Here is an 8,514-nt window from a genome sequence, read left to right on the forward strand (position 1 = left end):
ACTCCTGTTGCACAAGCCGTTACAGGAACTGTGGCAAACAAAAGCACGAAGATGTTTCCATGACGGCCTCCGGGGCCCTTTTAAAATTCAAGGGCCACCTCTCATCCCACTTCAACCACCATATGTAGAAGATGTGAGCAGAGGGTAAAACGCCAGAGACTTTTTTTAGGAGAAAATAAACGTAGGCTTTATTAGCCAGCATGGTATAGGAAAAAAGGGATACCTGGTGCTTAAAATGTCACAATGTTCATAGGAAATACGTGTTTCTCCCAGCCCCAGAGCTGATCTCCCCCCAGTAGAACTTCAGGCCAGAGTCACAATTCTTGATGAGTATTTTCAGGAAGTCAGTGAAAGATACAAAAAAGAAAAACAAAGGAGAAAAATATTGGACAACCATTTGATTATCCTTGAACTACGGAGTCTTAAGGGATTGAGAAAGTACTCTGGGGATTGATGGTACCAGTGGAAGTAAAAGGGGATCAAGCACAGATTGTCTCAGCTGTATTCAGCAAGAGTTTTTCTTGTATGTAGGCATTATCTATTGTCTAAAGGAAAGTTCTTTTAAGACCAGGAGTACTGTGCAATGATGTTCCTTTTTTATCGTTTCTAGGTGGATTGAGAAGTTGCAGCAGTGAGGAACATCTTCCTTTATCATCTTCATGATTGGGACTCTCTGGGGAAATCTTAAGAGACTGTTTCTGTTTCCTATGGACATAGTGACATTTTGAGCGCCAGGTATCCATTTTTTTCCTATACCATACAAGTGTATGCAGGTTGGAGATAACTTGCATTGTGGGAAGCCTTTGGCAGCTCCGTCCTTTTGTCAACACAATTGGTTTTCAACATTTGTTGTTTAATGTTTTGCACAGTAATATATGTTGCATATGTAATTCACATCATAAGGTCAAGCGCTGTTTAGTTAGGGTTTTTCAGTCAAATGTATTAGCCAGCAGCTTTAAACAGAACATAGCTTCATATCAGCCAACAAAGTTAAAGCACAAAATAACAACCAGGCCTAACCCCATGTAGGGGGATGACTAACACTCCAGCAGTCCCTTTCTGAGGGCTGGAAGGCTAGGCCTCTTACCAACCTTTGACACAGTCTCAAAGAGAGTTACCTGTAGGCAGGGTGCTCTCCACGTCAGTCCAGGTGTGTGGTGGTGTTTGTGGGGTGCTCCCTCTGGTGGGTTCCAGGGACTGGTGTTGGTAGATAGATAGACAGACAGACAGACAGACAGATAGATATCCTATTTATCCAGTCCTTAGCACATATACAGCACATATAGTAACACATATAGTAACATATACCGCACATACTTTAAATGAATATTAGCTTTATTATTGTGCTATTCACCTTTCTGCATGACAAAAAGGACTATTGTAACATGCAATGGGGCTATTTATCAAAGTTCAAACTGGTGCAAAAACAGCATAAGATGTATAAAATGGTAAAAAAAAATATATAATGCAATAAGGTTTGTTTCATTACTAATATTGGTGCTGTTTTTTTTGCATTCATTTCTCCTGGGTGTGAAATGCTACTGTATGATGCTTAAGAAAATACTTAAAATAATTCTTATTGTATTATTGGTACTTCTCCTCCAATATGTTTTACATTTACCACTGATTTGTAAGTGTTGTTGTAGAAATGGAAATCAGTTTGCATTTCCTTAAGTCATGATCTTCTCAATCACTTTGTCATTCGACTTTACAAGTGTACTCATAGCTATTAAAGTGCGTTTGAGATTAAGCAGAAACCAGCTGGCTTCCTGGCCTTATTGAAACACATCACACCGAAAGTCAGCTCAACAGATGTGCAAGACTAAAAGTAACGTGACACAGACACGTAGCGCATGCATGTTTTATAAAACTGGGTGTATCACGGAGACCAGTACTTTTACACCAAAACCAACGGGATCACAAGCACCAGACGGGACAAAGTTGTTGAATAAAATGTGTTTTTTTCTGGCAAGCCAGCAGACAAAACAAAGACGCACAAAACAAGATACAATACCAACTGGGGGCCTGGGGAGTAGACTCTAGCCCCACTAGGTGCAGGGGCCTGCTTCATGAAGGCTTGCCCTGTCCGCTTCTCGTCCAGGATATCAGAGTGCTGATCACACAGCAGTCACTCTGACATGTATTTCCAGCTGGTCACAGTCAAGTTCCAAACTCCTTCACAGAATGTCTCTCAGATAGTCGCCAGTCTTTCGCTTTGGTGTGTGGGAGTTTTCAAACTGAAAATGACACCTGGCGGTGCAGTACAGCGTTGATGCCATTACACTTGAAGAAGACAAATTAAGTTATGCTTTCAAGCAGCAGCCGCGTCACATGTTCTTCGCCAGCCAATCACAAACACACACTGTTTCTTTTTTTTTTATTCAACGGCTGAGTAGTCCCACCTCCAAATCGGTTCATTCTGTCTGCTGGGCATGAGCACACATCGCCCAGCAGACAGAGGCACGGATGCGCGAATGCGCAGTAACCTGTCTGAACTCAGCCTAAATCTACAACAGCGAGGTAGGAGCAGTAGCCGAGTGTGTAAAGCACCTTGTTATAATGCCATGAACTCTAAAGTCAGTGTTGTTTTAACATTTTGGGATATGTTACCCACATTCATATCAAGTTCTTATTGTCCCCCACAATGGCTGATGGTGTGAGTTTATCTGGGAACTTTTTCATGGATTGCAGCAGAGGTGGGACCTAGGACTTATTCAAGTCCTTGCGCATGCCTTACTTTAGGGCAGGGGTGCTCAACTCCGGTCCTCAAACCCCCACAACAGGTCAGGTTTTCAGGATATCCCTGCTTCAGCACAGGTGGCTAAATCAGGTTCTGCTTCAGCACAAGTGTCTCAATCTCTGATTGAGCCACCTGTGCGGAAGCAAGGATATCCTGAAACCCTGACCTGTTGGGGGGACTTGAGGACTGAGGTTGAGCACCCCTGCTTTAGGGGGTTATGTGTCATGAGGTTTTACTGTTGAATAGAAAGTAGAAGAGCCGTTGTGAGCATGCATTTCTTAACAACCATGTATCAAAGTGCCTTGCTCTTATTTAGAGATACATTTACGGACAAGTTACGGACAAGTTACATGGAGTGGTTTCCATAGACTTGATGTGTGTTTGAAATGCATTTGATACATGGGAGGAGATTCACTAAAGTCTACAGTATATTGCGGGGTAATGCACCTTATCTGGCATTAACGTCAACTGAGTGTGATAACTCGTAACAAACCATCTTGAATCTCCAGCATAGATCATGTTGGTAGTTAGTGTCCTTGTGTTTTGTGGCCTTTACAGTTGTAGCGGTCATGTAAAATGGCTACAGTCATCTCTCCTGCTGACAGTAAGGCCTGGTAAGTTGTGGGCATGCCAGCAGTAATTATGGAGGTTTGCCCTCACACCCTGGTGGGGTGCCCTGTGTATGGATGGGAGTGGTCACAGGCTCTGATTCCATGGTTAGTGATGTCAGAGGTGTGTCAGTTCCAGAGTGTACATAAGGCACAGCACTGTGTCTAAAAGTTCTGTTCTGTGTCCTGCGTAGTTCTGTATAGTCTGTAAGAGTTATGTTATAGTAGCTGAACCGGAAGACTGTGTCCAGGGACCTGGCACAGGGTAAAGACATCCCGGCGGGGATAGGGAATCCCTATTAAAGGAGAATTACACCTTTCAAAGGGAAGCACTGAGGGACAATGAGTGGCTAGAGAAACTACTGCGAGGGGCAGTTAGCCCACCTCACGCAATAAAGATGCTCTTAATTACCAACCCTCTCGTGTACATGTGTGGAATGATTGTACAGAGAGGAGCACCACAGAGGAGTTCCTCGCCAGGACCATCCCCAAGTGACCGAAGGGACCCTGATGAGGTGGAGGCACTGCACTGGAACTAGGTAGGACTCAGCACACTACCTCAGCTGCCTGTCTGGACGGGTTCTCCCCACACACCATCATGCGGGAGACTCAGGAGTCCTGTTGCCAACAGGTGCACCACCAGACACTATCACACTGTAATGGGGACCGGTTAGACCACAGGGGCCAATGTGAGATTGGGTGGGTCAGGCCGGGTCAGAAAACCCGTTACATTTGGAGGCGAGCTGCTGAGATCAGATCTGTCAACAGGACAGGCTCTAGCTAGGTACACTGGGAAACAGGGAGAGCGTCTGCTGCCACTCTGTGCTGCGTAGGGACGGACCTAGGGGTGGTCAAGGGCTGACAGGGTATTGTCAGTTCGCAGGGACGACCTAGGGGCCTGAAAGGAGTGAGGGGTTTGGAGCCGGGCTATAGCTGACCGAGTCACTTTGAGGTAGTGCTAGTTGGTAGGACGCCAGAAGGGATAGCCTGTTAACGTGGTCAGGAATCCTGGAGAGGGTCTGCGCTAGGCTGACCAAGAGAGGTAGACGCCCCAAGTACTGCATGGCAGAGCCAAAGTACTCTAGCCCATTCCAGACACTTACCATAGGGAGCACAGACTGGGAGGAAGGAGTTACAGCAGACACTGAGAGAGTGAGCCTAGCCTGAGGTAGTGCAACATGAGTCCAGCCTAGATCAGGTACACATGTGGTTGTGCATCTGAGCAATCTTTATTGTACTGGTGTGGTGGCTGCCCCACAGAGCGGAGCCCCATGTACGATAATTGGTACGAGAGCGTGACAACCCAAGGAATGGAGGATCCGCGTGGTGCGGAGAGCCCAACATGGCGACCAGAGGCTGATGGGGAAGGCACCCGTGGCGTGCACCCCACTGAAGAGCAAACTGTCGCTGAGCTGTCTTTCACTAATCTGCTCTGGAGTGGAGCGAAGGCTGTGGCTGCCCCGTTTTTGTCCTGTCTGGGACACCGAAGGGTCACCCTTGAAGAGTGTGAGGACATTGTGATAACTGGGGGGGAACCCAGCGAGAAGAGCAAACAAACTGACATTTCGGGCTTAAAAGCCAACCAAAATGGCGGTTCCCGCTTGCTAGGGAGACCGCGTGGGCCAGTCGCAGAGAAAATGGCTGATTCAGAACTTGCAAAAAGCTGGCCGGGAATGGCGCGAACAGCAGAGCCCTGCCCTAATGGGGGGTATGGCGCGAAAGCTATGGCTGCGCCTTCATGGACAGTGACTCACTCGGCCCCTGTGCTGAGTCAACCGCTTAGTCTATGGGACCCTCCCCTGATTTCCACCAGGGGGAGTGACTTTCAATTATGGCCTGTGGGAATGCACCCACTGGGCCCAGGGACTGATATCCAGACGGCGCCACTACAAGAAGTAGTTCCGGCCGCGGAGGTAACGTGCAAAAAGGAGGGATATTTTGCACGGAAAGCAGCTGCCAGGAGAAGGCGGGAACTAGCCGCGGCCAAAGAGTCCCACTCTGATGAGGAAATTGGCGCGAAAACGCAGACCGCGCCCACCAGGACTGAGAAAGGCGCGGCCTTAATTAAGGGGCATGCTATTCCCCTGTGGGATCCGCCCATAATTGCAACCCCTGGGGGCGGGCTCCAGCTATGCCAGCGGAAGGAGGAGCCGAAGCAGGAAGTGGCTGGCCCAGAAGCTTCTACCGGTCAGTTGCGAGGAACCACTGACCTGGAGAGACCCATACTGAAAGTGGTCCCTACTAAAAGAATGGCCTGCTCCTCCACTGTGGGCACTATGGTCTCCACCCAGCCCTACTCGGTACCCGGCGGGGTACTGGTAGTCAGGGTGGCCAACACCGAGACGGTGGTCGGGCTCTGCCTACAATGCGGGCTGCCCGGAGGCATTGTTAACATGGTGGCACGCTGCCCACAATGCGGGACATTATACTTATGGCCAATGCCGACGTTCATTCCGATCCAATCTGCTGACCCCCCGGGGGATACGGCTAGGCGCTCCGCCGAGTCCCCTGGTGCACTGTGGATCAATCGTGCAAGTCCCGGAGAAAGGGGACTGGAGTCGATTAAATCGGCTGGGTCAGCAGCAACCGAGACGGTCGGGTCGCCCCCCGACCGCGCTAAAAAAAGACTATCGCCCCGATCGGTGACCCCTAAGTCAGGGAAGGGGGATTACTCGGATGAGGATCTCCGCGAGCTAGCGGAGGTGAAATCGAGGCCCAGGACAGAACCGGGGAGGACGACACCCCGTAGCGTGAGTAGCAGCCTGGGAAGCAGGGCGTCCCCCGCAGATCGGCGAGCCGAGAGACGGAGTCCCTCCGCCCCAGGATATGGTGGCGACGGGCGAGAGAGACGCCTACACCCCTGCGGGATGGTAAGGGAAAGCCACTCACTTACCTTGCCCCGGTAGACGGTGTAGCGGAAACAAGGCCGTGCCAGGCCCAAGACGCACGTGCAGAGAAGATACCATTTCCGGTGGAGACGACGGCGGAGCTTCCGGATGTCCTCATCGAGGAAGAGATCCCGCATGGGGGTCCCACCCAAGATTGCGGTTCTTCCGGTTCCGGTGAGGACATAATTTCCGGTGGTGACGGCGGAACAGACGGGAAGGATGCAGCGACGCTTCGGCGATCGGGTGAAGGTCCCCGATCACCTCAAGGGCCCAAGAGCTGGATGGGAGACCGGCAGACGGATGAGGGTGAGCTATCCTCCTTGGAGCAGTCCATGGACAGCCGGGAACGGGTCGTAGTCCCGTGGCGTATCCCATCTTGCCCCTATGCCCAACCCCACGCCCTAGGTAAAATCCCTGCCCCCATCACCTGTTCCCCGGGGTCCCCGCCTAGCCTGGAACTGGTGGACATACCTTTGGGGGGGGAGGAGAGACGGACTGGGGAAAGACAGCGCAGTTGTGCTACGGAGGGCATTTCTCGGGGAGGGGGAGAATTAGGAAAGGCCGCGGTAGGCCGGTGGTTGCCTCCTGTGACCAATAAAACAGAGGACAAGGCCCTGGGATCATCACGGTGGTCCGTACCACGGTCGGCACGGACATCGGGGGTATTCTCATGGGGGATGCGGACGAGAGTGACTCAGGGGATTCACATAGGTTCAAGGAACACCGTTGGTGGGCCCCCCTCTTTGAAGGTTATGCGGCCTGGATGGATCGTACGCGATTCCTTATTCGAAGGGAGGATGTAGTTGATTTTTGGTGGGCCAAGGGAGAATTCACCCCTGAACAGCGAGATAGGGAGCTGCAGGAACGGTGGTATAAGCTTGAGCACAGGGAGATAGAGCCCATGGGTCCCGACACACTGTCCGATCCTGTGGATCCTGACGAACCCCTATCATGGGTGCTACCTGGGAGGGCAGGTAGGGCTGACCTAATTAGGATCAGTAGAGCGGAACGGGCAATAATGGCTCGATATAAGTCTTCCCACGGGTTGGAGTACCCTTATGTCCCTGAACCCCTCATGGAGGAGATAGAAGAGAACAGGGAAAAGTGGCTTAGGGAAACCATCGAGATGTACCTAGTCAATAAGGGGAGTGAAGTTACTGGAAGGAGGGCAGAGGACAGAATAGATCACCTGATGCGAGTGTGGAGTATAGGGAGGAATATACACAAACACAGGGTGACCTATAGACCCGAGAGGGGACTGCCTAGGAACTATCATGTCACGGTCCTGGACATGGGTGGTAGAGAGGTTAGAAAACCTGACCCGAGCCACTATTATTAGGGGGTACTAAGGCATGTTTGCGGGCTCGTGGCTGCTGGTCGGGGCGGGCTTGGCGAGATGTTACTGTGGTCATTTTTTTTGTATAATGTACAATCTGTGATGTTAACAATTATATGTTATGTGTTACAGTGCTTCCTGGAAGAAAGTATTTAAATTTAGGTCCCAGCGAGGTCGATGGGATTCACCAGGGGGAGAATTTAGCGGTCATGTAAAATGGCTACAGTCATCTCTCCTGCTGACAGTAAGGCCTGGTAAGTTGTGGGCATGCCAGCAGTAATTATGGATGTTTGCCCTCACACCCTGGTGGGGTGCCCTGTGTATGGATGGGAGTGGTCACAGGCTCTGATTCCATGGTTAGTGATGTCAGAGGTGTGTCAGTTCCAGAGTGTACATAAGGCACAGCACTGTGTCTAAAAGTTCTGTTCTGTGTCCTGCGTAGTTCTGTATAGTCTGTAAGAGTTATGTTATAGTAGCTGAACCGGAAGACTGTGTCCAGGGACCTGGCACAGGGTAAAGACATCCCGGCGGGGATAGGGAATCCCTATTAAAGGAGAATTACACCTTTCAAAGGGAAGCACTGAGGGACAATGAGTGGCTAGAGAAACTACTGAGAGGGGCAGTTAGCCCACCTCACGCAATAAAGATGCTCTTAATTACCAATCCTCTCGTGTACATGTGTGGAATGATTGTACAGAGAGGAGCACCACAGAGGAGTTCCTCGCCAGGACCATCCCCAAGTGACCGAAGGGACCCTGATGAGGTGGAGGCGCTGCACTGGAACTAGGTAGGACTCAGCACACTACCTCAGCTGCCTGTCTGGACGGGTTCTCCCCACACACCATCATGCGGGAGACTCAGGAGTCCTGTTGCCAACAGGTGCACCACCAGACACTATCACACTGTAATGGGGACCGGTTAGACCACAGGGGCCAATGTGAG

The sequence above is a fragment of the Ascaphus truei genome, chromosome 2, assembly GCF_040206685.1.
Source record: "Ascaphus truei isolate aAscTru1 chromosome 2, aAscTru1.hap1, whole genome shotgun sequence".
NCBI classification, from domain to species: domain Eukaryota; kingdom Metazoa; phylum Chordata; class Amphibia; order Anura; family Ascaphidae; genus Ascaphus; species Ascaphus truei.